The sequence below is a fragment of the Phlebotomus papatasi genome, chromosome 2 (genome assembly GCF_024763615.1).
Source record: "Phlebotomus papatasi isolate M1 chromosome 2, Ppap_2.1, whole genome shotgun sequence".
NCBI classification, from domain to species: Eukaryota; Metazoa; Arthropoda; class Insecta; order Diptera; family Psychodidae; genus Phlebotomus; species Phlebotomus papatasi.
The window spans coordinates 37,757,565-37,774,659 of NC_077223.1; the positions used below are offsets into that span (position 1 = coordinate 37,757,565).

Genomic DNA, 17,095 nt, shown 5'->3' on the forward strand with positions numbered 1-17,095 from the left:
AAAAACGTTTAACCCTTTAACGACGAGACAGTTTTCGCGGAACGAAAATCATCAATAAAAATGAAACCAATGAACAAAACTGGTAAAAAGTCTTATATCTGGCCTTCTAAAAGCCAACAGAGTCTGATTTGGTGTATTTTTGTCTCTATGAACGATAGGGACAAAAATATCCCAAAAATTTAAGTAATTTTTTTGACAATACTAATGAATGATAGTTTTCAATCTAATGAAAAATATTATGTTTGAGTATTGTAGTTTTTTTTTCCAAATTGGTTTTGCTTAAATAAAAATGGAAGTATAAAAAATATTTAAAATTATTTTTTATTATGAGAATTTTAAAACTCATTATTTTTCAGCTTAATAATTTACTATATAGAAAATAGCTGGAGACTTCCAAAAAATATCCTAGATTCCTTCAATCTTCTACTTTGCAATTGCGTACAAACATAAGGAAAATGTAACTTTAGGTAGTCAGGAAAAATTATTTTCTTTATGGGACACCGGTGCGGTGTTCCAATCGTCCTTAAAGGGTTAAAGACATGTTTTTCACGTACACATTTTTCTAAACTAAAAGATGTACATCACTTTTTCATATCTTTTTTTTAATCGGATATGATATTTTATTTGCAATGCATTCCAGCATTTTGTACATCATCTGGAGATTTAGCACTTCTTCAATTTTGACAAATATTAGTAATATTCCATATAAATGGATACTGGTAGATAAAACTAATAAATTTTTTCTTGATCCAAAAAGCTGAAATTGTTCATCTTGTTGTCAATAAATTTCGTATAATTTTCTATAAACTGAACTAAAGAGATTGGAATACTTGAAAAATTGTATCTCAAATTCTACGCACATTTTCATAAGAATAATAATTTCTATGCAAAAATGTTTATAATATCTTTCATAATGTGAATTCAATTAAATTGTATTAACTAAATTAGGAGAATGACTCTTCTAAACTATAACCACAATTTTGTTTAGAACATAAAGTGTTTTTTTTAATTAAATCTTGCATGCGTTTATGTTTATCAGAAATTTAACACGCAGTAACAAATTATATGGTAAGAAAGGATGAATGGTTAACTTACCAAATATTCATGCAGAAGCACTCAAAATATGAAAATTGACAGTTTAAACCACAGAAGAGCTTTCAAGTGGGTACAAATAAATGGAAATTCAAATCCATTTTAGCATACTTTTGTGAATACATGAAATAATATGGATTACTTCACACAATCACTCACATTTTAATGAAAAAAATGTTCCACTTTCTATTTTTCTACATTTTCCACACAGATTATGTAATTGAAATTTTTAATGAAACGAAAATAAAGAATACATAGAGAAAGATTATCTTTAAGTGATGAGTTTAATACATCAATGTACAATCAAGTTATGCGTTTAATTACTGTGCTAGTGTCATTAATCATGATCGATTATCATAGTTTTCGATGTTTGAGAAACTTTAAATGTACTCAGTTGTATTATAAAAAAGTTGCGAGGAATATGATTTCACTATAAGCTTTAACTCGTTAGATAGTGTAATAATAATCTGTAAATAATTTGAAACTTCGAAGAGTTGCATTGTAATCACGAGTTACAGTTTTTATCATTTTTCATAAATACGAAAAAAAAACTTAGATTGACATACTGTCCTTGCTTTGGAAGTTCGGTAAATTCAAAAGTAGAGAACTGACCAAACACTTTTTTCGGTCATTTCATATATATATTTTTCTTTAGAAATTAATTAATTTCTTTTTTTTATAATTTTTATTGGGTCGTTTTAAATGCCAGTCAGTATATTTATCAAATTATCATAGTCCAATTTCGAATTTGTCGGATATTTGAAGAGCGAACACATAGAAAGTAACTCTAACCATTTAAATAAAACGTTTTCCAGACTAATTGTAAAATTTGACATTGAAAATTTATTATTAAGAATAATTCAAGGGTATTGTTGTTATCAGATATCATTATCTAATTCGCGAAACTTTAAAGAACAGATATTTTTGAAGATCAAAAATTGAGAGATAATTTTTTATTCTTTGGTTATTATTAATCGTATCGAGATATTCGTAAGGTAATCATTTTACAATATCATATGTGTCATATCCCGTGTTGAAAGAATCTCCTAAGTTCCTTGTAGACCGCCCAGGAGCGCCTTCCTGTGGGGTGAATGGACTTGTTGGGAGAAGGCGGTGCGTTACGTTATTAATGTGAAAATTGTCTAAATCAGACATTCAGATCCTTGCACCGGGCGGGACTCGAACTTACGACAACTATGAGTCACTTTGCGTCATTCTTTGGTGGAGTTTATGTATAATATTTTCTAAAATTTGAAAAATAGAACTTTTGTTACGAAACTTTATAATATATCTTGAATTGCACCGTTAAACAACTTTTTAACTTACACTTCTTAAACAAACTATAAATCAATCGATCTAATAAGTAATAATCTAATAAGTAATGGTGATTATATAGCCCTGGACATTCGCATTAATTATAGAGCGCATGTTTTATCACTTAGAAAAGGGTGGGGTAGTTTTAAGCAAGCATTACTTTCGAAAATGAAGATTTTTGGGACGAAAAATAATTATTTAGGAAAGTGTTTGAGATATATAGTCAATACTCAAAAGAAACTAACAGAACATTGTTAGTTTAAATATGGTTCATATTCGCTTAGCAAAAGAGTTGTGAGTCCTGAAAAGAAGATTCAGCTGCGCGAAACTGCCCCACTCTTTCCTAACCCTTTGGGTATTCTAAACAAATATTGCGGAATCCATTTTTAAAGTGTTTTTTCTGTCTCAGTCTCAAAGACTAAACGAGAAAATATATTTTCTCACATTTTATTTAAACTCTATATTTTTTTATAAACTCTTCTGTTAAAAGTATAAAATTATACTTTTGTATAAAAGATAATCATAATTGAATAATATTTCCCGTTTTTTCATTAATTTACTTTTTTATATTCAGCAATATAAACAATAAATAATTTTATCAGACGTATTCTAGCGAGGTTATGTTTCTTATTTTAATCAGTTGTTTCGCTTCTCAAAATTTTATTTAAATTTTTTGACGAGTAAGATAATGTGCCCTCAAGTCGACCGGTTCCTCAATTCGAACGGTAGAGTTATTTATTCATTTTATTAATATTTGCACTAGTATTCGGCGTATGATCTAACATTAATAGGTCAATTATTCCATAAATAAATACGAATGAGTGACAATTTTATAAAAAATCATCATTAAAACATTCAAATATTGAAAATTGGTCGAGTTGAGAAACCGGTCGGCTCGAGGGCACTTTACCTTAGTTTGTTATAATGCCTAAAACCCAAAGAAACCTCTACAAACGAGATGCAGTCGGAAAACCTTATAAGAATTTCAGCCGAAAGGGTACGGTTATACAGGAATTCTTTCGTATATACAAAGTTCAAAAGTCAACTACCTTCAGAAAATTATTTGGAAAGTTTCCGGGCTTCCTGGAAAATTCTACGGTTCCTTTTCAACATACTGTGACGACGGATGAGTTGTCCAAAATTACAAGCAAAGTGTCCAAAATTACACTCAAATTATTGACTATATTTTTATTCATCCTTAAATTGTTTAAGATTAATTTTGAAGAAAAAATAACATAAACTGTTTTTAAAATTTCCAAACAAAACTCCTAAAAAGAAAATACCAAAATAAATCAATTTCTATTGAAAATATTCAATTTAAATCAAGATTCAAATTCAGGACATTAGTGCATTTAATACTTTGCCCTAATTATTTTCTAAATTGAAACTCAAATTGTACCTGGAATTATTTGTCTTCCTTGCATAATTCTAATTGCTCTTCACAAAGTTATGGTAAATCCGGTGGATGTAAGTTTTCTCAAGAAATTATATTGATGAGTGACTAAAGTACATCAATCAATGCACTAATTATCTGAATTGCAAGTTTGGCGTTATTTGGCGGGAAAACGATTAGTGGGGAAGTCTCTTTTCCACCTCTGGTTTGGTATCAACAATTTGGTACAACCACATGTTTGCGCGCGCACAACTTCCGGGAACTTCTCGAATGTACTGTACTCCACTCAAGACGCCTGGTAGTCTCACTGGTGTGTACTTTTGAATCACTTCAGTAGCTGATGGATTTCCTCGCGGGCACAACACTTTAGTTGGTTATACCATTCCTATCGAAGAACATCTCAATGGTTCTCGGGTTAAGTTTCGCTTTCAGAGAGTGATTTAATGTTTAGCTGAGAAAATCCCAGAATATGGATATTTGAAATAATTCCAAAGTACTTCAGTTGAGTCGTGTGCTGTAGCATAAATCAAAAATTGAGTGAAAAATAGAGTGAAAGACATTGGTGAATTGTATTTTATGCTTTTATTGTTGGAAAGTAATGAAAGATTGTGAATTTTCTTTGAGACACTTTGGGTGAATATCTCTCAATATACTTCATTTTACTGGTTATAAAAAAAGTCATAAACAAATAATTTATTTTCTAGTTAAGTTTGAGGAATGATAAAACATTTAATATTTTTGTTCTTTTTTTTTCTAATAAATATTTTATTGTAGGCTGTCGGAAAATATTCAAATAACATTTTTTACCTTTGGTAAATCATCACGAATTAAATAACTAAAATTACAAAAGACGATTAGATTACAAAAAAAAAAAATTAATTACTAAGAATATTAAATAAATTTGACATAATTTAAGAAAAATTAACTTGCATATATTTAATAATATAAAGATCTTGGAATTACTGATACATAGGAGAACTGGGGCACTTTGGGGTTGAGACACCTTTGAAATAGGGTTTTTTCTTCTATTTTCAAATGAAACTGAATCTTATCTGACATAGTTTAGCTCAAAAAACCAATTGTGAAGCTAAATAATATTATGATAAGGCTAAGCTTAATTTAAAATAGGAAAAAAAGCTCTGTTTCAAAGGTGCCCCACATCCCCCTACATGCAAAAGTGTTAAAAGTCAAGTGTGTATAGGAAATTATTATTTGTAGAATTAAGGAACAGTCAAAGAATTCAGAGCAATAAGTAGAACACAATGATAGTAAAGAGAAAAAACCGACAACAGGAAGTTTTATTGCACATTTTGGCTCGATTTCCTCAGTAAAACGTATTTCTGTAAATTTTATTTTTCTCTCCGGTATATCTTAAAATTATTATTGTCTATTTTATTTCCTGGACTTCCTATATGAAAAACAAATCCACGTTCATTTACAGTTTGCCAAACTTCAGTTTTTTTTTGCCACGAAATTCTTTGGCTTCGCCAAAGAATATGTATTATATAGAAGCCACTTAAAAGAAGTGCACTCGTGTAAAATCTCTACAAAAATTACGTCGGAATATTAAAAAGTGAGATGGAAGAATGTACCATCAGATTATGGATTTGGATTTTTTTAAGTGAGCAACTAATATTAGTGATAAAATCAAGTTTAGCTTATCGTATGTGAGATTCTAAATGAAAATCAACCAGAAATATATACAAATTCGATTTGGAAATAAAGTTAGAAGACGTAATGTAGGAAGTTTTAGTTAAATTTGAAAAATGAATGAATTTAAAAAAAAAATATATGACAGAAATGAATGTCTTGAATGTTCCCTATAATTTTCTCAAATGACTTGAAAATGGTATATGCGGCCGGAATATATTTTTCGGATAACATTATGAATTTCAATTTTAGTTTTGTATTATTTGAGGCACTTCAATTCTCTTCTTTGGAAATATCTTGGCACATTTTTAACTAACTATACAATTACAATACGCCTGGTAGAGCAAATACTTTTCGGCAATAGTAGTTTTCCGTCACCTAAAATAAAATCAAATTTTAAGGCAATTATGAGTTCATGAAGGATTGCATTGCAACGATTGCAAGATACTTGAAAAAATTCTCGACGAAGTAAACAAACAGGAAACTATCATGGGGTACTTCAAAATAATTAACAATTTTTTATGTTTTTGCTGTGAAGTATTAGGGGAGACTGGGGCAAAAAGTTACAAATCGGATATTTTATTTTTTACAAGCTACCCGAGCATCTCCAAAATTTCTAATTAGCACAGTTTTATAGTAAATTTACCGCTCTACAACTTTGTGAAAGTCATTTTCTTCTAGTTTGTAAGGAAATATATTTGTCGAGCCGTTTTTTAAAAGGTAATTTTGTGATCATTCTCAAAAATGCTGGGGCAGATAGTACCAGGAATAAGATACTATCACAATTTGATACACACAAAAGACTGCAAATCGTTTGACCAATGCAAACAACAAGCGGCGACACATAGCATTAACGGTTCATTTCACTGTGGGACATCAGAAATTGTTTCGGACTTTGTTACTTTTTGGTCCATAGCTTTTGTTACTTTTTACCCCAAGTGGTCGTTTTTAATAAAAGTATTTCTGGAGAAAAGAATCTTTGTAAAATTCTAAAATAGATAGCGGATTCGTATTCAAAGAATATCCAGATAATTTGGGAAATATTCACCAGTGCATCAAATTTAATATAAGTAGCTAATAATTGATATCTTCTGCACGGAAAATATTTCAAAAATAGGGCTATAAATTTCGATATTTTTTATTTTCTAAATTCTTTGTTAAAATTCTAACAAACTTACGATATTGAAGAAGGTCTATGGAGGCTATCTATGGAATAAATTTTAAGCCGCTATCTTATTTATCTTGGAAGATATTGAATTTTAAAATTTTAGATTTGTGACTTTTTGCCCCAGTCTCCCCTATATATTTTACTGCTCGAATTCAAAGAGAGAACAATAATATAATCCGCTTTTTTTCAATTTGACACCGCCCTGGAGCTTAAACGGTATAAGATATCAAATTCCGGTGTTCGTTGACCCCCAATAAAAAAAATACATTATCTCCAGGCGATTTTTCCTTTTCCCCTCATCCTCCTCCATTCCTTCCAAAATCATGTTTCTTCTTGTTGTATTTCGAAAACGGCACTAGGGTAGATGGAAGTATTATCGATCAGTTAAGGAGGAAATGATCAACTTTAACAGACAAAAAACCATATATATTCGAATTTATGAAGTGAAAACTTGTTATAGTCAATCTTGCAGATGTCCTCTACAAGATCGACCACTCACATTCTTGATATATTTATTTCGGAGTGGTTTAAAACACGAAAAACTTTTCGAAGTGCACTTGCATATAATATCGATCAACTGATGGTATTATCGATCAATCGATGCTTGTAATATCGATCGAGAAAAAAATGGGTTTTACACGTACCATCAGGGAATGTGAATAAGTATTTTATATTTTCCGATAAAATGAAAAAATAGATAATTCAAATGCTTAGCTTTAATTTCTTATGGGAACAATCAAAATAATTTAATACACCACAAAATTGTTGGGAATTTTCAACTTCCTGCACAACATTTGCACAATGTCGAGGAGTTGATCCTTGGTAATTGGGTGAATCACATTAGCCCGTGAAAGGGCCCAAGCTTCCAGTGATTCCTCGTGTTCTCTTGAAAGGACTCTAGAAGCGCCGATACGTCTTTCTTCCGGACTGGTTCCCTTCAACTTCCCACACAGTGTTCCGTACGGCACATTATCCGAGCTGCTTCTCTAATGCTAAGTCCATTCCTGGCATCCTCAAGGGCTTTTGCCATTTCATCATCCCGGTATTCAAGGCGTTTTTTCCATGTTTTTGCTGAAGAAAAAAGTGATTGATATTCCATACATCAGAATTTGAGATTATCGATCGCAGAAAATCTTTTATTACTCTCAACTAATAGTACTTACCTATGAAATCTTCATATGTAAGCTTCAATCCTTAATTGGTTTCCAATATCTATACCAATTGTATCGATAAGAAGCGAACAAACTGCTCAAATCACTGACAAAACTGACTGAATTTGCTTAGGACAAATGGCAGCAGAGTGAATTTTTGGAATGGCTGCTACTGTAATTTTGTGCACACATTTTTAAAAATAACTTTTCTTGTGCTAATATTACCGGAAAAATTGTGAAATTTTTTATTTGACATCGTGACACATAAAATAATTAACCAATCATATAATAATTAAACTTCATGTAGAAAAATTATTTTTTTATCCATCAATTGGAAGAGAAACCGATATTACAAGCATCGCTTGATCTATATTAGGAGCGTTTTGGTAATACCAGCATCTACCCTATAGGTATCTTTCAATTTCTGACTAATTCGTCCCTAGGTTTAAGCCGAGAAATGGCTTAGTTTGTGGAAAACTGATGGGAGTTTAGTTAAGTAACTAATTTTATTATAATTACGTTAAGCCGTCTCTTTGCTGAAGTCGTAAGTGTGTCTAAGGGTACTAGTGGAGGTCCCTAGTAAGAAAATTTGATGTCGCATTTTTCTTGACGATTTCTCACTTAAAGTCATTTCACTTTCAAAGGTCTTATATGGGACACACTAACTAAAATTTACGTCAAGGGGACTAGTATTTATTACTTCGAGCTTTTAATAAGACTCAGTATTTAGGGGAACGCCTCCAGGCTTCACATAGGACACATTCTGGTTTTGAACTTTTCATATATTTTCCATATTCTTTTAATTAATTGACCTATTTATGACAATATATTTTGATTAGGTTAGATTAATTAAAAGAATATGGGAAATGTATGAATTGTTCGAAGCTAGAATGTGTGCGAAGCATGGCAGGCTTCCCTTATAGATCGGCTAATTTTTATATATTGACTCCTAACTGTAGTCAGGAGTAAGTAGAAGTTAATCTTTTTTAAAAACTAAGAAATTACGGGACACACTTTTACAAAGTTCTAAGCTTATTCAGAGAAAATTATTGTTTTTAAGAGGTGCAATACGTGATTAACAAATATCTCACAAAATATATTATATTATAATATTGTTTTTTCCGCATTAATTAAACTTTTCTTTTTTTTTTAAACAACCTTTTGCTGCTTAACTTTCCTGGTTTCTCCTTCAACTTTAGTGCAGTGCACAAACTTGTTTACTAATTAAAAAGGAATCACATGAAAAACAATTTTTCATTTATTGATTAATAACAAATTGTGGTACATGATGAAATGCGTTCGCGATTGATCTTTTATTAAACAGCGTGTCGCCAAATTTCAAGTAAAAATTAAATTTTAACACTGAATGAGTATTAAATAATCAACCTCAACATGGTTGGAGCCAAAAAATATCATCCCAGAGTATAAGCATAATAAATTGCAGAATGGTAACATTGCTTGGTGTCCTATTTAAAAAGTATAAACTTCATTGGTATTCATATATTCCTCAATACTGAAGAAAATAAGTCAGTAAATATTATCATAATCTCTTTTCAGTTTTGTTTAAATTTTATATGATTTTTCCAATAATGAAATTGTGATATTTTTACGTAGATAGAAAATTTATAAAACAGTAAATCTATAGAAGAAGAGTTACTGAAAATATTCTTCAAGACATCGGGATCGGGAGCATGAAATTATCTAATTTTGTTCAAATGTTATATTTCAAGATACTCTTAACACCCGGCTTTTTAGGCAATAAAAACCCCGTATAACTAACAAGATATTCCTTATATGAAAGTAAATTTACAAAATCTAATAATAATATAATAAATTTTAACCTTCAAGTAGTTCTTTTAAAATCTGAAAAAATGTCATTTTGAAATCTTAGTAGGGGGAAGTGGGGCACCTTTGAAAGTGGGGTTCCTTTGAAATTGGGATTTTCCACCTATTTTTAAATAAAATTGAGCTTTATCGTGGTATTATTTAGGTGCACAAACAGATTGAGATTGACTTTATTATATGGCTCAGTTCCACATAAACATAAGAGGAAAATGCCAATTTCAAAGGTGCACCACTTTCAAAGGTGCCCCACTTCCCCCTACGAAAGGCACTTTCGTTATCAATTTTGGGGAAAATTCGATATTTAAAAATATATTTTATCAATAACTGTGTCAAAAATTAATGTCAATGGAATACAAAACTTATAAAAGAAAAACTGGGGAATAGCGAAAAATAGTGAAATGCTAATAGTCCATAATAAAGTTTTAAATTAAGCAGCTAAAAAGTTTACGAATAAATAATGTGTTTCGAAAAATGGATTTTTTTTTAGAAATATCCTTGAATGTATCTAATAAAAACTATTTACATAGAGAAAGTCGTCTATAAAAAGGAACAGCAAAGCGCTCCAACCTCCCGAAATATTCGAATTGGTAACTTAGGTGATATTTCCTAAAGAAGTATTTTCTCGTAAACAATATTAATAAAGATCTTTAGTTGCCGATTTCTTAATTTACTAAATCGAACATTTCTCAAAGTTGGTAGATTCATTTTTCATTGTTGTTTTTTTTTTTATAGTTTTTATGCAACCGAAGACCTTAGGTCGGGAAGGCTCTTCTATGTATTTTTGTTGTTTATTTTAGTTTTTATTTTATTTTATTTTATTTTATTTTATATTTTTTTATTAATTTTTTATTTTAATTTATTTTTATTTGTTTATTTATTTATTATTTATTTATTTATTTTTTAAATTTTTTAAAAAATTCTCGATTCTCGATAATTCTCAGAAAGTGACTTCGGATAAGGGACGGAGCAATTAACAACGGCCAATGAAAGCGTTCAAAGTGTAAGAAATATGCTGATTCTTGATTGAAATATGAAATTGAGGGAATATTCACATATCAGGAATAAAATTAAAGCTCTAAGCAAATGTTTACTTAATTATGACAATAATGGCTTCTACAAAAAGAAATTTATGGGCATATTTAAGAGATTTTCCTACACAAGGGTACACAGTAAAAAATTGTTGGCTGCTTTACCATGATTTTCATTGTAAATTTTACATTAAACATGTAATCTTGTGTACTGATACACATTTGTGTAATTTGTACACATTTTGTCTGAAAACTGTATAATTTGTACACCTTTTATTTGAAAACTGTGTAATTTTACACGAAATATGTAAGAAAATATACAAAAATGTGTAATCATTTCCAGTTGATTTACACGGTTTACAATTACATAAAATTTAAATTACACATTTTCAGATTACACGTTTTGTTGAAATACATAATTTGTGTAACTTTACAAGAATAATCGTTGGTAAAAGGATAATCGTTGGTTTGCCTTTTTTACCACGATTATTCTTGTAAAGTTACACAAATTATGTATTTCTACAAAACGTGTAATCTGAAAATGTGTAATTTACATTTAATATAATTGTAAACCGTGTAAATCAACTGGAAATGATTAAACAGTTTTGCATATTTTCTTACATATTTCGTGTAAAATTACACAGTTTTCAAATAAAAGGTGTACAAATTATACAGTTTTCAGACGAAATGTGTACAAATTACACAAATGTGAATTAGTACATACGATTACATGTTTAATGTAAAATTTACAATGAAAATCATGGTAAAGCAGCCAAAAATTTTTTACTGTGTGTAGGTAATTTGCTTCAATATGGACAGAAATTTCTTGTGCAGAGGCCATAAGCTATGCGTTCACCCTATGCAAGAATAATAGTATTAACATCTTTGACAACTTTCTTAAACGTGAAATAAATAATTTATATAAATGTCTAACCTTTTACTTAATTAGCGTTATGTGATTTATGACATCGAGAAAAGCCATCATAAATGAGGTATTTGCCATAAATTGCTTTCACCCTAATGCTTCTCGCTATTACAGTGATACTGCATCCTGGGTATTTAAGTCGACTAATTTTCCACTCAAATAGATTTAGTATAATTTTCTCATATTTGCTAATATATGTTTTGTAGAATTGCTATAAAGTACAGTAAAGATTGAACAGTACACGAAAAAACTTCTTCAGTGAGACGAAAAGACGCCACGGATATGACTCAACTGAAAAGGGAAAAATTCTTTGATGAAATTCAATCGGGCACTTTAAATATTACTAGAAGAAAACTGCAAACACGCTTAAAGTGAACTTAAAAGAAAAGTAGTACAAGAAATTGGAATGTTGGTCAAATTTTAATTCAATCTGGTTGACTAGAGGTAATGTATTTTGTGAATTTACACCATATTGAGATGCACTCTATTTTGCATTTCTCAGCTCATATGAAAAATTCTTGTGAAATGTTCATCTTGAAAATTTTCCCAACAATGTGCCCTTGTGTTACGTTAGAACTCTGTGTAGCAAAAACTTTTCAATGAAATTATTTATTTAAAAGATAGTGGGTGAGAGGAATATCAGGGCTCTATCTTGAGGCCTGATAATCACATTTTAAGTGTGTAAATGACATATGGTAGCTCGGGTAGCTCGGTCTTTTACTTTTCTTCCCCAGAATCTTGTTCATCTTGTTGAATATCCGCTCAACATCCTCAAACCCTCTACGTTGTCTGTTTCTATGCCAAAAAGAAGCTGCCACGGTAATGAAATGCTTTATGGAGAACAGAGTGTGAGGCCTTTTGGGACAAGTTTGGAAAGTTTTTCGTTTATTAGAAAAGGGGCTGTAAAAGAATTGAAAATTCATAATTGTCTAAAGAATCACAAGAATTTTTTTTTTTTGACCAACCGTTTATTGCAATCTGTCTTAATATTAACATTCAGCAATTTTTTTAACAGGTTTTTAATTAAAATTGGTTGCTTTGGCTTTAAAAGTAAGAATCATGTCCACTGACAAGTTCTTCTAAAATACGCCTATTTACACAAGAATTTAGTTTAGAAAATTATATCTCTCAGTTAATCTTGAATTTAATGCCTCAGATTTTAAGTTAGACAAATATGAAAAAGGTTCAACTCAAAATTGAGACTGTAGAATGTTTGAAAACAGCAAAATATTTAAATGATTACAACATTTTTGCTGAAAATTTGTACAGTTGGAACGTATGTATATAAAGCAAGTTAATAATATGTAACAGTAATGCGGCACAACATCCATAGAGGCACTAGGCCTTCTAGTCAAAGAGATGAGATTGAGCTATACAATTGGCAAAAATTTGGTGACTACCAGATGTTTGAGTAACAAGACACTCAGATTTTTTGGAAAAAAAAGTTACAGAGCTTAAGAATTTACCAAAGATATCCCAGTATGAAATGGAACAATAAGACCATTGAATTAACATTAAAATTCGATGGCATATTAAAATTTATGCTTTATATTTGAATTTCGCTTTTCAATTAATTAGAACCATTGGAACAGTCCAGTCATGTCTGTAAGAAAAAGTCATGTCAAGAGTCCTCTGAAGCGGTAATTTACAAGACAGATTAATGTGTTTGCACCGGACCAACCTTTAAAAGAAAACTAAAATGTTTCTCATTGTTTACAAAAATAATTTTCTAAATTAAATGTTATAGTTTTGAAACTGTTTAAAGTTTCCTGGAAATTAGGTGGATATTTCGTTATCTTTTCTTCTTATATGCTATATTACAAGTAGTAGGAAAAGTATATTTAAATTTTTAGAAACATGGGAAAAAATAATTCTCTTAGGGGGAAGCGGGGCACTTTTGAAATAGGGATTTTTCTCCTATGTTTAAGTAGAAATGACCTATATCATAATGTAATTTACGTTCTCAATCTGTTTGTGCAGCTAAATTATATCATGATAAAGCTCACTTTTATTTAAAAATAGGTGAGAAATCCCAATTTAAAAGGTGCTTCACTTTCAAAGGTGCCCCACTTTTCCCTATATTGCATATTGAGCAATATGCAATATATGGAATATATGCAATATATGACTTTATTTCTCTATGCTCTCAATTCTTCCGGTGTTCGTCAGAAGGGTATTCCTCTTTTAAATTAAAAGAATCTGGTTTTTCTCCAAAGCTTTCAACCCTTGGTATGGGTCTTCTTTAGTTGGTCAATTTAGAAACTTTTAAGTATTTGAAAAATGTCTAACGTCTGACTAATTTTATGCATCGCCACATTCACTCTAACTCTTTTCCGGGGATTCTCACTGTTTTATTAATTGAATGTGGCGATGCATAAAATTAGTCAGACGTTAAACGTTTTTCAAATACTTAAAAGTTTCTAAATTGACCAACTGAAGAAGACCCATACCAAGGGTTGAAAGCTTTGGAGAAAAACCAGATTCTTTTAATTTGAAAGAGGAATACCCTTTTGACGAACACCGGAAGAATTGAGAGCATAAAGTTCCCCGTCAGACTCCAAAAGAAAGAAGATTTATTTCTCTATATTCTTATCAGTAAGATTTTTCTTTTTCTTTTTGGAAAATTTTAATATAGAATTAGAAGTGCAAAAACTCATCTATTAGATTCAGAAAAATCAATTTAATTGATAGTTATTTACGATTTGAGATTTTCGAGAACTGGGGCTAAACCTATAGTTTGAAGACAACTTTAATCATAAATTATAAAGAATAGAATCCATAATTGAACAATGATGGACAGAACCACCTCTATAAAGGAAATTTTTTGCTCCTTGATTTCTACAGAAAGAGCAGTGTATAAAATCTCTCAATTTTGAGTTATATAAATGATATAAATATTTCGACTCCCTCTCTCCAAAGGAGTTATATTTTGGTAGAATTTTGGAAATCTGAAGTTTCGAGTTTCTCGACGTTGTGCTATTTGCCCGCCTGTCTGTCTGACCGTACCACACCTAGAGGCCAAACGGTAAGAGATATCGACTTCCGATCTTCGACGATCCCCTTCAAAAGTCAACATTATCTAGGACAATCTTTTTTTTCCCCACTCCCTACTTCTCCACCAAAACTATGTTTTTTGGTTTATTTCGAAAACGGCTCCTACGATTTCTTTTATTTTTGAATATGTTTTAGAGGTAGTCAAGGCGAATATTTCATGCTTGCACATGCACACCTATGCTCGAAAACCATTTCGATATAGAATTTACGAATATCAAACTTTAACCAGAGAGCCTATTTTTCAATTGATTTGCGTAAATTTGGATTTTTTTGAAAGGTATTGAAATTTCAAATGCGTGTGTATGTATCAGACTTGATAATCAATCGGTAATATACCTATAAACGATTTACCTTTCTCGGATTTACTTTTTAATTTGTTCATATGCTTGCTACTCATGCTAAAATATTTTAAAACCTACTTTTCCTAAGCATTTTCTTATTTCGGAATGTTTTTTTTTTAATTTACTGTTCAATTTAATCGATAGTAAACCGGTATGTACCCAAAAAGCATGCGAAAAATTAATACTTGGATAGCTCCTCGTAAGTTTGAGCACTCTGCAAAGCTGGAACGCTTTGCTATCTCTTTTGGAATTATTTTTGAGTTTCTTTCATGAGCGAAATCATTATTGAATATTTTCTATTAACCCATTCAATCAATGTACTACACTGAGAAAAAAGGGGGTGCAATTAACTTTTTTTCCTCATAATTTTAACACTTTTTAGGTGTAAAAATATATTAACATTTTTTATGTTAATTTTACACATTTTTAAGGGTAAAATTAACATAAAAAAGGGTAACTTTAAACCCTAATACATCTAAAAAGCATAATATTTACACCTATTTCAGATCAATTCTGCAGGGTAAGATAAACATTTCCGGAATGTTATTTTAACTTTTTCGGATTTCTCTCTCAGTATAAAAGTACTTAAGATAGAATGTTCATATTTTGGGATAAGTTTAATATAGATTAATAGATGAATTTTTTGAAAAGAAAAAATTTTACCTATTATGAGGGCGCGGGGAGCCCCTGTCAAATACACGTCTTAACGGCCATTGAATTTAAATTCTGTGTATTAATTCATTACAAACTCTATAGATTTAGATAACTATCCAAGAAAACAAATTGGCAACTAGAATTCAAATCAAGAAAGACGCCAATTTTAACAAATTCGACGGGATGTCGTATTTTCCGTCCACCATCTTGAGCAAAAATTTTGCATGACATTCCGCGAAGCAAAAAAACAATAACAAAATGTATTTTCATCTCTGTTGGACTCTTTTTCCCAAGTAATTGAAGAATTAAACTTACTAAAAATCCATTCCCGATAGCAATTCGGATAAAAATTTCCCAAGGATGAAAAATCTAAAATCACTCGATTTGCGTATGATGTATAATACCATAGTTAGGAATGGGTTAATTGTTTTTCAAGATCAAAGGTTAAAAAGGCTCTAGATCTAGAGCTTGTTTGGGCTTTTTAGACAGGTCATAGAATTTTAAGATGTCTAAATCAGTTTCAAATGAGCCAATAAGTAATTTTTGCCCGAAATCAATTCTATTACTCTTTAGCTTAAGGTCAAAGGAACACCTCTTCGAAAGCGATCCCCTATTGGCACTTTTGTCAAAATTTAGGAATTTTTTTTAATGCATCTAATAAAATGTATGTAATATGGCGTTTTCTCATTAATTTACGTTTTTCGATAAAGAAAAATGTTCATTTTGTATTTTAAATGGTACAGAGTAGGGTGTCAATAGGTTCTGACACGAGTTCCTAAAGTGTCAATAGGTGTTCCTTTCACCCTACTTTGGGCAATCTTTTGACTGATTTATAAATCAGTTCAAATTGGGTGTGAATGAGAACCAGTAAACGGTAAATGATGCGAAAATACTTTTGAGATATATAGCTTCTAAGTCACCACAATATATAAGAGAATTTTGTGAATTTACTATTGTTACTAGTCCTTTCATTAAGTCCTCATTAAAATTTGATAAGCTTTGTTTCTCTAATTTTAATTTGTTATTTTGCAATATGTGTTTTCTTTTTTATAAATCTCAAAACTATTCTTAAGTTTTATCCTTCAACTCAGTCCATATAAATGCTTTTAAGTGAACTTTTGAGTGTATCACATGAGCTCCCATTGTCAATAAATTGCTCAAGGTGTGAAGGCGTCGAAGAGTATACTCTCCAAGTACCTCCAACCCGTGGCGCCTGATGAGATTTAGAGTCATCGTGATTGAGGAGGATAATTTTGAGTGTATATCGAAAGAGTGTAAATTGCCACAATTGAGAGGCAGATAAATATCTTCATGCCGCATTGATTTTCATCAGAAGCTGATGGGTGGGATGAATGGGAAAAAGATTGGCCTGATTGAGAGGCCATGGGGATTGACATTGGAAGAGTGTTGGATTGTGTTGCTTCGTAATGGATTCTTTCGCCTCCAGGTGAAAGTTAGAAGAAGTAGACGGCTCTTAGGG

At 30.7% G+C, this 17,095-nt stretch overlaps 1 protein-coding gene across 1 annotated transcript in view; it reads left to right on the plus strand.

Annotated features, from left to right (window-relative positions):
- The first annotated feature begins 3,886 nt into the window (after positions 1 to 3,886).
- Positions 3,887 to 17,095, plus strand: part of LOC129804103 (gamma-aminobutyric acid receptor alpha-like) — a 54,097-nt gene continuing 40,888 nt past the window's right edge. The window contains exon 1 of the mRNA XM_055851175.1: positions 3,887 to 4,432. The gene's annotated coding sequence lies outside the window, so the exon portion shown is untranslated. The remainder of the gene's footprint in view (positions 4,433 to 17,095) is intronic.